This window comes from Camelina sativa, chromosome 14 (assembly GCF_000633955.1).
Source record: "Camelina sativa cultivar DH55 chromosome 14, Cs, whole genome shotgun sequence".
Classification (NCBI taxonomy): Eukaryota; Viridiplantae; Streptophyta; class Magnoliopsida; order Brassicales; family Brassicaceae; genus Camelina; species Camelina sativa.
In genome coordinates this window covers 27,453,815-27,472,027 of record NC_025698.1, presented here as the reverse complement: position 1 = coordinate 27,472,027, position 18,213 = coordinate 27,453,815, and the positions used below count along the sequence as shown (strand labels likewise).

Below are 18,213 nucleotides of genomic sequence, written 5' to 3'. Positions count from 1 at the left end.
CTTTGGATGAGAAAGGTGCTTTAGAGCCTAAAATGGAAAAAAACAAGGTCAAATCCGAGCATGTACCCGAAGGAGCTATTGAGTATGAAGAACAGTCTGAACCCCAACCCGATCGAGGAGGATCCAAGAGAAGGAAGAACAACCCGACGACCTACCCGAGGAGTAACCCGACCTCATCCTCGTGCAATCCATCGAGCAGACCCTCGAGCAGGACTGGGAAGATAGGTCAAAGGGGTTTCCATATATAAACCCCCCTCTTCTTCCTCTCGCCCCAGGACGCCGCAGACACTCAAACCAGAGAGCGAGAGCTTCTGAGAGAGATCTTGAGCGACTCAAACACCTTTTCTCTATTTCGTTAGGTTTTATTTCACATCTTTTTGCTTTCCTTTTAGATTTCCATTTTGTACTCTTTACTTCTATTTTATCTTTTAATACAATGCAATTTTCGTTTATCTATGCTTTTATGTTTTCTGCAATGAAATCTGAGTAGTGAAACAAAGTTTCTAGGGATGGGACAGACATTTAGGTGTTCTTAATCGGTTAGGATGTCTTAGCTTGGTTGTTTATGTTTTACAAATTCCTTTCTAGATTGGTGTTCTTAATGCTATCAAAAAACCGAGAGGTTGAGATTAGATCTAGGGTGTTTTACCATCATGAGGTGTAGATGAAATGCTTGAATCAATCAATGCTAGACATTTACTCACTTAGCCTAAGAGATTAGATGTGTAAGGTGTTTATTGAAAATAATGAATCGGTTTGTATTGCATGCTTGGTCATGTTTCTCCAACGAGAGTTGGGTAGGGAAGTGATCAAGGTTGATTGTTTCTATCACGAGAGTGTTTTAACAAGATTTTAAAGTTTCATTGTCTAAGGAATATTTGCTTGAGGCATGTAGGACTTCCATACCGGTCAGGAATACTTAGGAGTCGATTACCCCATCCTTAGGAGCTTTCGCATTTTAATTGTTTACACTTTTATTCATAACTCGATCCCTTACCTGAACTGGTACTCGATCACCAGCTTAGTGTAACCCTTCGAGCTGTTCATACGCATCTTGCTTACTCGATCACCCCACCCGATCCTGTACTCGAATGCTTGCATCGAGTGCTTAGGTCGTGTGGTTCTTGTTTATTTGCTTTCTTTTATTTGTTTTAGGATTGTTAGATCAAAACCATTTCTTTCCTGGCTTGACTTGCATAGCTCTGATAATATCTCATCTACTAGCATAACAACCATTTGGATTGATAATTCTTTGTACTACAACTGCATAGGGAATTGATACCCTGTGTGAAAATCTTGTTATCAATTTGGCGCCGTTGCCATTTGGTTGAAATTAATTTGCTACGTTTAAGATTTCAGCACTTGCTAGATCAAGTTCTATTATACACTTTGGTTCGGTACTGACTTGTTTACTTTCGTGTGTGTTTGTTTTGCATTTCAGGTACAACCTGATCACCCACCCGACCCGTCACTCGATCACCTGGATAGGGTTGACCTTCGTGTATTCACTCGATCACATGCTTGTGCATGCAAACACGATCCAAGGGTAGCCAAAACTTGAGTCCTTTCATCGACAACATAGACAGACCAAGGTTACTCCGTCAACAACAAGTCTAGAAACCACAACAACCAACAACAATTGAGGAGACAATGAACAATCAGAATGGTCCACCAGCACCTCCAGTGAGGACCAACATAGGAGCAGGGGATGCTCCCTCTACTCACACTCAAAGACATGGCATTGTGCCACCTGCTGTTCATAACAACAACTTTGAGATAAAGAGTAGTCTCATCCAGATGATACAAAGCAACAAGTTTCATGGATTGCCAATGGAGGACCCATTGGACCATTTGGATGAGTTTGATAGGCTCTGTAGCCTAACCAAGATCAATGGAGTTAGTGAAGATGGATTCAAACTCCGGCTTTTCCCATTGTCTTTGGGAGACAAAGCACACATCTGGGAGAAATCACTCCCCAAGGAGTCCATCACCACTTGGGAAGCATGCAAGAAGACGTTTCTAGCCAAATTATTCTCCAACTCCAGAACCGCAAGGATGCAAAATGACATCTCCAGCTTTGTTCAGAAGAACAATGAAACGTTCAATGAAGCTTGGGAACGTTTCAAGGGATACACAAGCAGACGCCCTCATCATGGATTCAGCAATGCTTCATTGCTGAGTACACTATACCGAGGTGTAGTCCCTAAGATACAGATGTTGCTGGACACCACAAGCAATGATAACTTCCTTAACAAGGATGTTGATGAAGGTTGGGATCTAGTGGAGAACTTGGCTAAATCTGATGGGCATTACAATGAGGAGTACGATCACACTGTGCGATCTACTGGAGAGGAAGATGCCAAGTACAAGAGGGACATGAAAGTCGTCAATGAAAAGCTTGTTAAGCTCCTCAACCATCAACAACATGTCCATGCAATCTCAGAGGAAAAGCAGTTTCTGCAACAAGATGGGGAGAATGATCAGCTAGAGGACATGAACTACATCTATAAGCAAAGCGGTCACACAACAAGGCCCAGAACTTACATCCCCAATAATCAGACTATCAGCCCAATACCTTCATATAATTCGTCATCGCTAGATTTGCTCTCACAAATGCACCAAGTCCTGTCAACTCAGAAGACCGATGCCATACACAATACAACAAGATTCGATGATCTCGCCTGCCATTTATCAGCCAATTTCCAGCAACTACACAACAAGTTTGATGCCTTAGGCTCTCGAATTCAGGTGCTTACAGATAAATCGGCTTCAACTTCAAAAGGTCAAGAGTCTGCGCTAGCAATAGCCCTACAGAGTGGACGCCAATTACCACCTCGAATGGCACCACAACACATTACTGAGGACAACAATGACTTAGATGGGGAGGATCTCCGTGAACCGCCCACTCCTGCTCAACCACCAAACCATTCTATAGAGCAACCCGATCCTGCACCCAATCACACTATCCGGATAGATGATTGGGTTGACTTTCCGGTCAGTCCACCTCCCACAGACAAACCAGGAGAAGAGAAACAGAAAGAGAGACGATTCATCCCTCCTCCTTACAAGCCACCCTTACAATTTCCTGGACGGTTTCACAAGGAATTTCTTGAGAAGTACAAGGCTTTTTTCGAAAAACAGATGCAGGAACTCGAGCTTCGCATGCCTCAAATAGACGCTTTCACCCTGATCTCCCCTTACCAGAAATTCCTGAAAGATGCTGTGATGGAACAAACAAAACAAGTTCAAGGAATGGTCATACTCAATCACGAGTGCAGTGTTATAATCCAGAGGACTACTGCACCTAAGAAATTGAGCGACCCGAGGTCATTTACTTTACCTTGCTCGATTAGACCTTTGACGTTCGGAAGGTGTCTTTGCGATTTGGGGGCATCAGTCAGCCTAATGCCTTTAACTATAGCCAAACGTCTTGGAAAGAATTCAAACAAATAGAAACATGAAATTACCATCAGATGGAGATTGGTTCATCAAATTCTCGAAAAGCAGTGAAGGAAAGGCTTTGATTTGGTGGAAAAAATTCTCAACGAGAATTTGGGGGAAGTGAGAGAAGGTGTCGCGAAAGAGATTGGGAGAAGAAAGAGAAAAAAGGGGAAAAAAAATTATTTTTTCTATCAAAAATAAAACCAATCATATCTGTACACGTAGCAATAAGAGTTGATCTCAAAACTTACTAATTAAGAGGCAACTCTTATGTTTTTATCAGTTTTTATTTATTTTTTGTCCCAAAAATATAAGAGTTCTTGCTAAATCTTCCCAATGGACTTGCTCTTAGAAAATGGGCACAAAGATTCTCCTCATCTCTCATATTATATTTTTAAATTTTTTAAATTAATTTAGTTAATTATTTAATTTTTTTTTTAAAAAATAGACTTCAACATATACTGAAATGTGTTTACCGAGGTTCTCAAAAATTCTCAAATAAAAATTAATTATCACCTCTAGCTCTTTCTTTCACTTTTTTTTTTTTAATTGTTGAATACCTAGGTAAAAACTCCCCACTACACATACACTTACTTGAATATTTTTGTTTTCCTAAATAAATAAAAAAATAGTTAACTCCAAATGTTTGATTGGGGTTATCCGAATAAATATATTAGTCCTAATAGACCAGCATAATCAAAACACAAGCACTTGTTTTAGAAATGAACTATACTGACTCTATAAATTGCACACGACCCTACAAGATTTTCTTGAGAAGAGTGACTATACATGGGAGAAAACGCTTTCCACTATACATATCCAACCACAGCACTAAAAATTACACCATATTTAAGTATCGTTTTGAGCATCAAATATTCTTTTTTCTCCAATCCTAATACCAAATATCACACTAAAATTATTATTATTATTATTATTATATTGTTATTAAATTAATAGATATTTAGTAATGATAAATAATTATTAGTCTGAATATATGATGAAATTTAAACCATCGGGGGATTGTGGTAGCTATTTCAGACGAGATTTTGTCCGTTGGGATTTTGGACCATATCCCGTCAGAATCCTGACAGAATATGTCTATTAAAAAATTATGTCGGAATTCCATCATGACGCTGTCGATCATATATTACCGTTGTTATAGCTGTTTGAAAATTGTTATGGTCTATCGGCATTTTGTTGTCGTTGTCATAGCCGTTTGAATTTCCAGATGCCCGACGGATTTTCGACAAATTTCTCAACAAATTCCCGACGGACATGATTTCTATAAATAAGTATTGGCACTCATTCTCAAAACAAACTTATTTTTACTACACTTTTTCTTGCTCTGCAATAAAAAACCGAGAAAAATGTCTTCTTATTTTAGATCGTGGATGGATGAACCAATGATGGATCTGGAATCAAACTTATTAAGAGATGAATATGCAAGAGGCGTAGGTGAGTTCTTTGAATTGGCTTGTCAACAACCGGAAGCTAAGAAAACACGTAAGTTAAAATGTCCATGTTCTATTTTACGAAATTCTCATAATATTAGAATTGATTTAGTGTGGAATCACTTGTATTGCAATGAGTTTATGACACGTTATAAGATTTGGTTTTTTCATGGAGAACGGTCGGATTATGCTAGTACTAGCGAACCAAATATTGCTGTTAGCTTAGAAGAATAGAGAACAAATATAGATTTTGTGCAAGTAATTTTCAGATGGTGAATGTTGCATATAGGGGAAATATGCTGTCAACTAGTGGTAATGTAGATAGGATAGAGGAACCTAATTTAGAACCTAATTTTTTGGAATGTTAGATGCAGCCAAACAACTGCTATACCCATGATGTAGAGAGGATCATTGTAGTGACCCTCACTACAAGATAAAATTTTCTAAAGAATTGACCTGGGAAGGGAAAAAAAAGGAAGTGAGTTAGAAGCAGAAAAGAATTGCCGAGAGATGTCCGGGAAAAAGTAAATCGAGCAACAGGCTGATCAATAGTACGTACTAGTGTATGTGGTACGCACAGGACAGCGTACGGAGACGGACGAGGGCACGTCCAGGCAGATAGTACCGTAACCAAGGAAGGTTGCAAGAAACAGGAAGGAACCCACTAAAATAATATTTTATTTAAGCGGAATTAGTAGAGTTAGTGGGAATAATTAATTAATTAATTAATTAGTAAAGGAACCACTAAGCGATTATTAAATCGCATAAGGGAGGAAGTGGAGAGGAATATTCCTCTTTCACTCGATTTTGTCTCTTAGAGAAAGAAGAGAATTATTTATTTGAGTGAGAGTGAAGTGGGGAGGAATATTCCCCCACTCACGCATGAGAAGAAGAATGTGGTGATGACACCTCATCTCAACACTTTGGACAAGTGTCTACTTGGAGAAATGTGGTGATGACATCTCATTTTGGGCGCATGGAGGAGGCTGCTCGCCCACACACTCTATAAATAGTCTCTCATTTTCTCACTTGGAGAGAAAAGAGAGAGTGGACGCCTAAAGGCTGTTGGCGAGAGAGTAGAGAAGAAATAGAGAGAATTTTTTCTATGTGTGAGAAGAGGGAATTGTGTGTGTTTCATCTGCGTGAAGAGTTGTTGAAGCAAAGAAGAGATTGGATTGCAGAAGCTGAAGATCTGCGAAAATCTGTGAGTTTCAGGGAGCATATCTTCGATCTAGCTTTGTGTTTGGTAGACCCAAGCTAGAGTCGACTTGCATGTGCATATAGTTGCATTCTTATTGATTTTTTGTTAGTCTTCTTGAAGTTTTGCATTGTGGTTAGTGGATTTCATGGTAGATCTCAAGCGTTGATGAGTAGATCCGCTTGATTGATCTATTGCATGTGAGAGAAATCCATGGTAGATCTCAAGCGTTGATGGGAAGATCCGCTTGATTGATCTATTGCATGTGAGGTTAATTAATGGTAGATCTCAAGCGTTGATGGGAAGATCCGCTTGATTGATCTATTGCATGTGAGGTTAGTCCATGGTAGATCTCAAGCATTGATGGGTAGATCCGCTTGATTGATTTATTGCATGAGAAGTTGTTGCATGTTGTTTATTGTTGTTGTTTGTTGTTTGTAGAGGTTTATGGTTCTTTAAGCTCATAAACCTAAAACTTAAGAATGGTTGGTCTTAGTGTGTGGCGTTCGAGATGTGGAGATCCGAACAGCCATAAGCGCACTAAGAGAGTGGAGATGTGTCTGACCTTCCTTGTGAAACCGTTGCAGCATGCAGCATAGCCATGTATGTTGTAACGAAGAGCTCAGTCTCGGTTCGCTACCTTGACGGATGCTATACACGACGGTGTATTTGGGGTTTTATTCTGGTTACATGCCTTTGTGGTTGTAATGCAGAGATAAAAGGGGGAAAAGGATGGAAGGCGGCATATCTGGGCCCTAGTAAAACTTTTTTAAAAATATTTTTCTTTTTATTCAAGTTTTGCATGTTGCATTTGATTGATATTTGTGTGTGATTGATTGATTCCTTGTGTTTTGGGGTGGGGTTGGGAATCTAATCTTCTGCAGGGACCCCTGAGACTCACTAAGTAATCTTAGATTACTTATGATAGAATTTTATCCTGCAGGTAACCAGTAGTGGGGAGAACTAGAGGGCGTGTTGGACGATAGGAGCCCCGGAAATAGTTTTTGTGTCTTGTGTAAAATAAAAGTATGTTTTATTGTCAAAGAAAAACATGTATTATCTTATTGACATTAGGCCTGGCCATAAACTTTATTTACCTTTTTGTTAAACTTGTGAAATATTTTTAACTAATGAAGTATTCGGTTTTATATTTTTGTACGAGTTATGACTGATAATGACCTAGTCCGGGTTGGCTCAACACTTGGGCATCACAAGGGTTGGCAAGCCTAAGTGTTGTCTAAGTGGTGGGAATATTATCGATGGACTGGCTAATGGTCTAAATGGGTTTTAGAACCTTGGCCAGATTATTGGTGATTATTCCCAAAGTAGCGTCCCAGGGTCGTTCTGGACGGGTTTGGTCTTAGAACGGTTCGGGGGCGTTACAGTCATTCTCCATTATCATCTGCAAGTAGATTGATGACGATTAAGACAAACTACAATTTAGTAGAGGATTGTGTGGATGCGATAACAGATTTTGTAAAAAATATTTTGCCTGAAGATAATATTTCACCAGCTTCTTACTACGAGGTTTAGAAACTGGTGGCTTTTTTGGGTTACCGTATCAAATAATAGATGTGTGCATCGACAATTGCATGATACATTGGAGACAAGATAAAAACCGTAGAAGATGTAAATGGTGTCGCAAACCATGGTTTCAAGAAACAAGTGGCAGGGTTCCCGTTACTTATAAACGAATGTGGTATTTGCCCTTAGGAGACAGGTTAAAGAGGTTATACCAATCTGAACGTACAGCTGAGCCAATGAGATGACATGTAGAGCATAGAAGAGAAGAAGGAAAGATCACACATCCTTCAGATGCGGAAGCATGGAAACATTTTCAATCAGTGTATCCAGATTTTGCGGAATGTCTACTTAGGACTTTGTATAGATGATTTCAACCCATTTGGGAAGCATGGAAGTCAATATTCATTGTAACACCCTACAATCTGCCACCAGCGTTGTGCATGCGTCGAGAGTTTTTGTTCTTCTCAATTCTTGTTCCCGGTCTAGAGCATCTAAAGAAGTCACTTGATATCTTCCTCCAACCATTGATTTACGAGTTTCAAGTGTTATGGGAGCACGGTGTTGAAGCATATGTTGTATCAACTCAACAAAATTTTCAGATGCGAGCGACAATAATGTTAACCATAAGCGATTTTCCAGCATATGGTATGTTATCTAGATAGACCACTCATGGGTGATTATCATGTCCGTATTGTCAAGATAACATAGATGCATTCCAATTAAGGCACAAACGCAAGACAAGTTGGTTTGATTGTCACAAAAGATTTTTACCACCTGATCACCCTTATCGTTGTACAAGGAATTTGTTTAAGAAGAATAAGAAAGTGTATGATGATCTACCCACATTTATAAATGTTGAAAGTGTTGACTCAGTTTAGAGATTTAGGAGAGGCAAGGACTCCTGACGTTCGTGGTAATGGACATGATCATGTTGACGGTGTTGGTGCAAATCAAAATTGGCATACAAAGCATTCTTTTTGATTTTCCATATTGGAAAGACCTTTTGTTGAAGCATAAACTTGGTGTCATGCAGAATGAGAAGAACTTCTTTGACAACCTCATGAACACTGTCCTAAACATTCAATGGAAGACAAAGGACAATTTGAAGTCTAGATTAGACTTTCCAGATATTTGCTATAAGCCTTAGCTTGAGATAATGGCAAACGGGAGATGTCCAGTTCCAACATATCGGTTAAATGTGGCTTCAAAGGTGGCTTTTTCAACTGGATTACCCACAATGTGAAGTTCCTTGATGGTTATGCATCTAACTTGCGTAATTGTGTTGATATTAGAGAAGGATAGTTTATAGGAATGAAGAGTCATGATTGTCATATAACTTGCGTAATTGCGTTAATTGCGTTGATATTTTCTTCTATTTGCTTTTGCCAATCTTCTGCCAACAAATGTGCACTAAAGAGTAAAAAAAAAAAAAAAAAAAGAAGAAGAGAGAGCGGCGATGGCTTTGGCGAATTTAGGGTTTTGATTGTCGGATAATTCTGGTGATTCCTTTGGTGGGAAGATGGGGTTTTCTTGTGGTTATTTCGGGTCCATTGGAGAATCGGAGTGGGGGCTATGGGGAAGTTTCCTTTGGTGGTTCTCTCCAGATCTGGTTACAGGATATTGGGAATTCTAGGGAGACCGAGCTGATAAGGATAACTGTTGGGCGATTCTTTGTTTATTGGTTCTGGTTTGGAGATTAGGGGTGTATATGGGTTTCCATGTTCTTTAGTTTCTCGGACAGGGAATTGAGATTGGGTCTTAATAGATGTGATTCTGGTTCAGAGGTTTTTTGGCAAGAAAAGGATTGGGGGGGTGTCATCGCACCAAATCGGGGCGGATCCTTGAAAGAGATTGGCTTTGGCTTAGAATCGGATCATCACTAATTGATTTTGATTTCCTTTTTCGATCTTCTCTTGGGTATCGACTAGTTTATGAGTTGTTTGAAGCGGAATTCAGCGGAATACATCTTATTCTCTTTTCGTTGTGCACTGGTTTCTTTGTTTTGATTCGTTTGTGTAACAACCCGTCCCGTTGACCCCACTAGTCCACTGCTAGCTTGCCCCCATAGGCCCGAAGCTGGTCCTGCAGGGCATCGATCCTAACCCCTCACTGGGGAAATGGAACTATTCATCCAAATCCACAGTAGGTTATTGGTGCGCCAGGCGTTCCTCGAACCCTGGTCCCCACCCTTTAACAACCTTCCCACAGGACGAGCTGCCACCAACTGACCTGCAGATCAATTGGTGACAGCTTGTCCTGTAGGAAGGTTGTTAAAGGGTGGGGACCAGGGTTCGAGGAACGCCTGGCGCACCAATAACCTACNCCCTTTAACAACCTTCCTACAGGACAAGCTGTCACCAATTGATCTGCAGGTCAGTTGGTGGCAGCTTGTCCTGTGGGAAGGTTGTTAAAGGGTGGGGACCAGGGTTCGAGGAACGCCTGGCGCACCAATAACCTACTAGTGGATTTGGATATCCACAATGATGGGTTAGGATTGATGCCCTGTAGGGCCAGCTTGGGGTCTATTGGGCCGGCTAGCGGTGGGCTAGTGGGGTCCACGAACAGTCCGTTGGGGCGGCTAGCAGTGGGCTAGTGGGGTCCGCGGGACGGGTTTTCATAGTTTGCTCTCTCTCGAGTTTGCTATGTCTCAAAGTGGTCTCATGGGGAAGGGTGTGGCTGGTTTGTCGTTGGATGGTCCACAAACACGACGGAAAATCAAGATTCCCTACTTTGATAACTCTGCTCTTATCGCGGGTTATTCTAAGACGGTCATTGGGCGGTGTTTCAACCCTCAAGTCCAAGATATGAAGTCGTTACTGATTATGATGCCGCGGATTAGGCAGGTGGAGGGTAGAGTGGCGGGTGCGGATTTGGGTTCAGGGAAGTTCCAATTTGATTTTGATGAGGAAGCTGATATTGTGGAGGTTATGCAGATGGAGCCTTTCCATTTCCATTCTTGGATTGTTTCTTTGGTCCGATGGACTCCTGTGGTAGATCCGACTTATCCATCCTCCCTAACGTTTTGGATTCATGTATCGGATGTGCCAATTCAGTTCTAGGCTTAACCCACCTTCAGGGTTATTGGTTCAGCTTTGGGAGTGGTCGAGGCTGTGGATATTGACCGAGGGAGAGTGAAGGTGACTGTTGATGGTCTGAAACCTCTTTGTTTCTAGACAGACATCGAATTTTTTAATGGAGAGGTGACCATTGTCAAGCTTCATTAAGAGAGGTTGTATTGTTGGTGCCAGATTTGCTTTAGTTTATGCCATGATGGAAAAAACTGCCTGAGTGCTAAGTTTTCATCATCTGGAGGTGCCCAAGTTGGGACTGTGGTTAGTAGTGACCAGGGGCATCTAATGAGTTACAAAGGGGCGGTATTAGCGGATTCACGGGGTGGTGCTGGTCCCACAAAGGGTCGACATCAGTCTTCTTCTTATGGTCCTTCAAAGGCTAGGCCAGATCAGGTGACGGGTCCTCTTATCGGGCTAAGGGGATCTCACAGGGGGAGTCTTCGCAGGGGTCTCGTGGGCGTCAAGGGGTGACTAAGGGTCAACCCCGTCAGCGTGCAGAAAAGGTCAGGGAGCTGGTGGTGGAGGATGAGAGGGCGCAGGGGAGGATATCTCAACCACAGAAAGTTGTTAGGAAATCTCTGTTCCAGGATGAGGGTGATGTTGTGCGGTCCTTCGTGCCTCCTGTAGTGGGGGTTCAGGTCGCTGAGGAAGGTCAGATTGTGGAAGGTTCGACAGAGTTGGTTGGTGGGGATCGTGTCTTGCCAGGGTCCGGTGGTCAGGCCATCGTCACTCAGATAGATGAGGGTGTTCCACAGGTGGACTCTAGGGTTGAACTTACGTCTCAAGTGGAGAACCCTATGGACATAGTGTCGAGTCCCACGAGAATCCTTTTGTTGCTGGAGGATCCGCTATGATTGGTGTTGCGGTGGATGATGATTTCGTTCCTGATCAGGGAGTGGAATCCCAAGCTTTGCCTGTTGTTGTGGGGTCTCAGGGTGGTGGTGTGGAAAGTTTAGAGGTTCAGAGGGATCGTGTCATTGATCATGATGACAATGGCAGCATGGAGGGGGAGGGGGACACAAGGGATGGTTGGGTGATGGAGGAGGATCCTGACACTTTTGATGACCTAGAGGAGGCTTTGGGTGGAGTTGAGGGGGACACAAGGGAGGTTGCATTGGGGGATGCCAACCCGCAGGTTACCTGGTCGAGAGTGAGGAAGGGGCGAGGTACGGTACTCCGAGGCGCAAGTACGAAGAAGCGTAATGCACAGCTGCTACTATCTCCAGGGCGGAGACCCCCATATGGGCCGGTTGCTGGTGAAAGTGGTCTTGTTCCGAAAACCCAGGATGGGGTGAAGGGCGGGCTAGGTGGCGTTAAACCACCAAAACTTAAAATTGTTAAATGAATGTACTAAGTTGGAAATGTCAAGGACTTGGTAATAAGGCCTCTATAGGGAATCTTAGGGATCTCTGGAATAAACATAGGCCAGACTTTTTATTTCTTATGGAAACCAAACAGTTTTTTTCTTTTTTCGAAAATTTGTAGGCCATTTTGGCTATAAAAATTTGACAACAGTAGAACCTGTTGGTTGTAGTGGTGGTTTGGCTTTATTTTATAATCAAGATATTTTTAACGTTTCAATTTTAATGGAGACAAATAGATTAATTGATGTTGAAGCATGCTTTAAGGGGCGTGTTATTCATTTGACTTTTGTCTATGGGGATCATGTTCCCAAGAACCGAGCTTTGGTTTGGGAAAGGTTGACAAGGATAAGTACTAATCGGACTACACCTTGGTTTGTAATTGGGGATTTTAATGAATTAACTGGTAATCATGAAAAACGCGAAGGGAGGTTACGACCCGTGTTTTCTTTCCTTGATTTTAATGGCATGATTCGGGATTGTGGTTTTCTTGAATTCCCATATCTGGGTGATTGTCTCTCATGGAGGGGCTGGCGGGATAAGAAGCCTATCCGTGTCGTTTGGATAGGGCTTTAGGAAATGAGAACTGGCATGATTTATTCCCGGACACGGTGACAAAATATTTGTCGATGATCGTGTCTGATTATATGCCTTTGGTGACTAGTGTAGGAGCGAAACGGCCGAGGGGAGGGCGGAGTTTTATGTTTGATCATCGCTGGATTGGTAAAACGGGTTTAATGGAGGCGATATCTTCAGGTTGGGCTGCTGACCGAGATCGGGGACCACCAACATTCACGAAATGATAATTCTTAAAATATTTTCAAAAATACCCAAAATTCTCAAAATACTCGTCTCAATGTAGTTCTTTACATGTCATATAATCAACCATTTTAAAAAATCGTTGAAATAAAATCTTTTCTATTATACGAATTACCCATTTCTGTCTCACATACACTATTTCTCATCGTAATAACATAAATAGATTGGACTTTTGATCATAATTTAATTTACATTTTCTGATATGAAATGATGTGCATAAACATTAAAATAATTTTGATGATATTAAAAGTATATTTAAAAATTAAATGAATCTTTTGATTAAAGATTTTCAATTCGTCTTTTGATTTAATTACGGTTAAAAAATTATTTAATGTTTTTTGGATATTTTTTTTTATCGTCTGGATTCAATATTGATTGAAGATTATTGAAAATTATTACATATGATTCTACCATGGATAATTCCTTCTTACCCTAATAGATTCACTACATAAATTCTTGCTCTATACTACTTTCCTGCTCCATGCTCTTGATGGATAGCTCCTTCTCTATGCTCACCTTCCTTTAGTTGTATGTAGAACCATGACGAACAACAATAATTGCGCATCACTGGAGATCGTCTGTAAATTTGCCTCATTTAATCTGCACAATTAATAAATCGCATTTTCTAGGCTCGAATCCCAGACCTTATGGTGCAGAAGCATTAATGAACCCTAAGCCAACCACTGGGCCAAGGGGACTTCCACCATATTTTTTGGATATTTAGTTAATAAATAAAGTTATCCGAAATAAAATCCAAAAGATAGATGTTCTCTAAATAAATAACTATTTGAATGAAAGTGTGCTCCAATTTTTTTTTTCTGTGAAAAACAAAATTAATATAGTGAATTATGACTGTTTTTGTTTTACAAAGTGACAGTGTGACTGGTGAGAAATTCTGCTTGTCTCTCATCTTCCATCTCACTAGATACGGTTTCTTGTAATATAAAATCAGCACAATAAACTTTCATAATACTTAACTTTTTTGTGTTTACTATCCCCACATGTTCGTCTTTGTTAGCAATATCACCATCTCTTGCTTATAACTTTCTTGTGTTTCAACAACATCAACCTCATGCAATAACTCCCTGTCATCTCATTTACACAAGGATCAAGTTCTAGTTCTACAACACCATCTTCCCTGTCAGGCTTAGCTTTGGCCTCTCCGCGAACATCAATCTCACCTTCTTCTACTTCAGACTCCACCCCACCATCGTCATCAGCCTTTCAACCACATTTACACTGGTGTAGAAAATTCATTTTATACAAAAACCTAGAAACAATAAATCATGTAACAGCTTCCAGCTTTCATATTCTATTTGAAACTAAGAAAACCAAGTTGAATTAAGTTTGATAACATATGCTGGTACTACTCCGCTTCTGAAGAGAAGAAGAGCCTTTGAGCACATAATCACCTTTGTACGTATAACACAAATATTTTTCTCATTACTGGTCGAATGTTGTATACGTTTCGGTTGGTTGGTTTGAGTTTTGGGAAGTCTATTGAGGAGGTTGGAGTTCCACTGGTTCTTTATTCTGTTGTCTGTTCAGCCTGGAAGCCTCCCCAGCTATCAATGACCATCTGCATTAATTAATTATCATGTCAGGTAACAATTAATTTTACTACAAAAAGAAAACTTCTAGGTGGTTTGGTGAAAACCTGTTTCGAAATAGATTATGGAGACGGATTATGAGTTCTTTCGCAGATGAGGTGCTTCCGCGCTTTATCCCGCTCTCAAATAGTTCTTCCACCGAAGTCTACAACTTTTGTTAAACTCTTGAGCCCTGTTATGTTTGCAGAAGACTATTACTGTACGTCGAAGATGTACCATGTACACATAAAGATGGATAAATAGAGAGATTCGTACCAGCTTGGTTTGGGAGAGTGCTCCACTTGCCTTCACCATGAGTGGTTATGTATTCTCTTAGGATCTTGTCTTCATGATCAGTCCAAGCTACTCTGTTTAACTCCGCTCTCAGCGAGTATTAGTTGCTCTCTTTCTCATTCTCTCGTGGTTGTGATGGCTAGAAATTGTCTTTGGTTTAGTGTTGTGAACAGCAACTGTTTTTGTGTTTAGCTGAGTAATTTTTATAGGGGAGTTGTTGCATTGTCCCTACGGCAATCGCTTTACAACTAATCTCTGCAAATTTATTCATCAAAACCTCGCAATCCACCAGTGTAACAAACCAAACCTGCAAAATTAATTAATCAAAACTTGCAACTTAGATTAGCCAAAACGTAAGAACCATCTTTTCTTGCTTTATATATCTCTGTTTTTCAAATCCAAAATTACTTAAGCATAAATCATTCTATCAGTTTTAAATGATTAGACTGTAGGTATCATAATGTAAAAATGCTGACCAAACGTTTTCTCATCAAATCCGATACTAATGAATGAAACATTTTAACTGATTACCAAACCTATCGACATGTATAAGAAATCGGTTTGCTGAAAATTGAGAGGAGAAAGACAAAATCTAAATAGCATGTGTCAATTGCTTCAGCACAACCTTACGATCAAAGATAAACTAAGCGATTTGCAGAAAAAAAAAATTGAGATAGAATCAAGATCAAAGAACTAATTTTGCCCTAAACAATGAGTGGAAGTCAAAAGAAATCTTATATCTCTATTATTGAACGAAATAAAAAGAAGCAATTAGGGAGAGAGAGAGTGAGAGATAAGGGACGATACCAGAACGGCTGCGTTCGCCATGTTTATGTCTCTCCTCTATCGGTTCGCCTGCGTTCTCCATGTTCTCTTCTCTTTCGAAAAGAAAGAAAAAACAAACACAATAAAGAGAAAAGAAGATCCGTGTTGTAAAATGCTTAGTGGACCGTACGGACCGGCCCATATACTGTCCTTATGTCCTTGGCCTTTCGGCCCATATACTATTGGCCCATCGGTCCATCGGCCGATGGCCTTCTCGGCGATACCCTAGTCTTACGTCGGTCTTAGCTTTGGCTTGTATTGTACTATATATATACATGTAAACCTCGAGTTCTATCAATAAGAATCAATAAGAATAACAAGAGCTTTATCCCTAAACTCTATATTCATAACACGTTATCAGCACGATAGACTCCTACCACCTAAAACCCTAAAACCCTAAGGCAGCCGCCGCTTTCATCCTTCTCTTCCAAAACCCTAAACTGTTCTTCTTCTTCTTCTCCTCCGAGATCTACCTCAATTATCTCGAAGTTCTTTTGTTGATTCACGAGCATCCTCAGCTCGTGATCAAGTTACATACAAACTTGATCGAGGTTCGTGGTACGCGGATCGGGGGTGAGTCCAAGTACGTGCGGTACAAGGATCTGTTCGTGGGAAGCAGTTCGTGGTTCTTGGAAGCTGTTCGAGGTTCGAGGTTCGTGAGATATCTGAGGTCTTTAGCTCCCAGATCATTACCGGTCAGAACCTATTGGTGTTAAGTTAAACAGAATTCGAAACCCTCTTAAAACCCTATAATCAAATTTGAACCTTAAAACTAATGAACCCTAAAACATCCAAGTACACAACCTAACAAAGCTTTAATTTCCCTTAAAACCTAAAACTTAAAATAGGTTGTTAGGATTGTTAGATTGATTGAGAATTGCACCATAACCCTATCAAGTTTAAAATCGGATTTGATTGTTTGAAATTGCTTGATTTGTTATGTTGCATAAGAACCTAGAATTGTCTTGTTAAATCATAAGATAGATTTTGTTCAAAGCTGTTCTAGGAATTTAATTTGGATTGTTCATGCATAATGATCATAATCGAATTTGTTTAGGATTGTATATTTTCGGCTGCATAATTTAATCTTGTGTTCTAAGATTAAATTTGTTTGTTATTAAAAATTTATGTTAATTTTCTATAAAGCTAAAACAATGAAATTAGAATTAAAATATAATTAAGATAAACTTCTAAATTTAATTTAGTGGTTATCGAAAATATTAAGAGAAAAAGGAAATCCTATCTAGAATTGTTGCATGCATTAGCATATTTGTTTTTGTTGCTTTGCATGCATGAATTTAAACCATAAAACCATAAAGTGGCAAGCATGTTTCGGTCTCAAATACCGCATGGCCCAAGGCATGGTACGGTCTCAAATACCGCATGTCCTATTAATCAAGTNTAAACAGAATTCGAAACCCTCTTAAAACCCTATAATCAAATTTGAACCTTAAAACTAATGAACCCTAAAACATCCAAGTACACAACCTAACAAAGCTTTAATTTCCCTTAAAACCTAAAACTTAAAATAGGTTGTTAGGATTGTTAGATTGATTGAGAATTACACCATAACCCTATCAAGTTTAAAATCGGATTTGATTGTTTGAAATTGCTTGATTTGTTATGTTGCATAAGAACCTAGAATTGTCTTGTTAAATCATAAGATAGATTTTGTTCAAAGCTGTTCTAGGAATTTAATTTGGATTGTTCATGCATCATGATCATAATCAAATTTGTTTAGGATTGTATATTTTCGGCTGCATAATTTAATCTTGTGTTCTAAGATTAAATTTGTTTGTTATTAAAAAGTTATGTTAATTTTCTATAAAGCTAAAACAATGAAATTAGAATTAAAATATAATTAAGATAAACTTCTAAATTTAATTTAGTGGTTATCGAAAATATTAAGAGAAAAAGGAAATCCTATCTAGAATTGTTGCATGCATTAGCATATTTGTTTTTGTTGCTTTGCATGCATGAATTTAAACCATAAAACCATAAAGTGGCAAGCATGTTTCGGTCTCAAATACCGCATGGCCCAAGGCATGGTACGGTCTCAAATACCGCATGTCCTATTAATCAAGTGCATGGTTCGATCTTAAATATCGCATGCTAACATTCGGAAGTCTATTTCTGTTTATGCAGATGGCCAGCCTTAAGAGCCTAGACTATCCAATACTGAACGCTTCTGGTGATAACTACTTGCTATGGGCAATGAACACCAAGATCAACTTGAAGTCAAAGGACTTGTTCGAATGCATTGAAGAGAATTCCACATGCACGGACAAGCAAAAGAATAAGTGTATCCAGCACATGCATCACCACATTGCTGAGAGTCTCAAAAACCAGTACCTATTCATAGAAGATCCTCTCGCCCTTTGGACACAGCTTAAACGCCGTTACGGGCACCAAAAGACGGTGCTCCTTCCAAAGGCCGAGTACGATTGGAAACACCTAAGGATCCAGGATTACAAAACCGTGGATGAGTATAACTCCGAGCTTTTTAGGATTGTCTCGGTCCTTAGGCTGTGCGGTACGGTAGTGACGGAAAAGGAACTATTGGATAAGACGTTGTCTACCTTTAGTCCTAACAATATCGTCCTCCAGCAACAGTACCGACAAACGAAGTTTGCGGACTAT

The 18,213-nt window shown here is 39.9% G+C and overlaps 1 pseudogene; it reads right to left on the bottom strand.

Moving 5' to 3' along the window:
* LOC104742619 lies at window positions 14,106-15,634 on the bottom strand (annotated as a pseudogene).